The sequence below is a fragment of the Eimeria mitis genome, genomic scaffold (genome assembly GCF_000499745.2).
Source record: "Eimeria mitis Houghton genomic scaffold, Emh_scaff5578, whole genome shotgun sequence".
Lineage (NCBI taxonomy): Eukaryota > Apicomplexa > Conoidasida > Eucoccidiorida > Eimeriidae > Eimeria > Eimeria mitis.
In genome coordinates, this window is record NW_013573848.1 from 1 (window position 1) to 250 (window position 250).

Consider the following 250-nt stretch of genomic DNA (forward strand, 5'->3'; position numbering starts at 1 on the left):
ATATATATATATATATATATATATATATATATATATATATATATATATATATATATATATATTATAAATACAGAACATCTACATAACCCCTCCACACAAAAAAAAACAAATATAAACTAAAAAACTAAAAAAAAAAATAAAAATAAAAATAAATACAAATATAAATACAAAACCCCTCTCTCTCTCTCTCCCTTTATTTTTTTTTTTTTTTTTTTTTTTTTTTTTTTTTTTTTTTTTTTTTTTTTTTTTT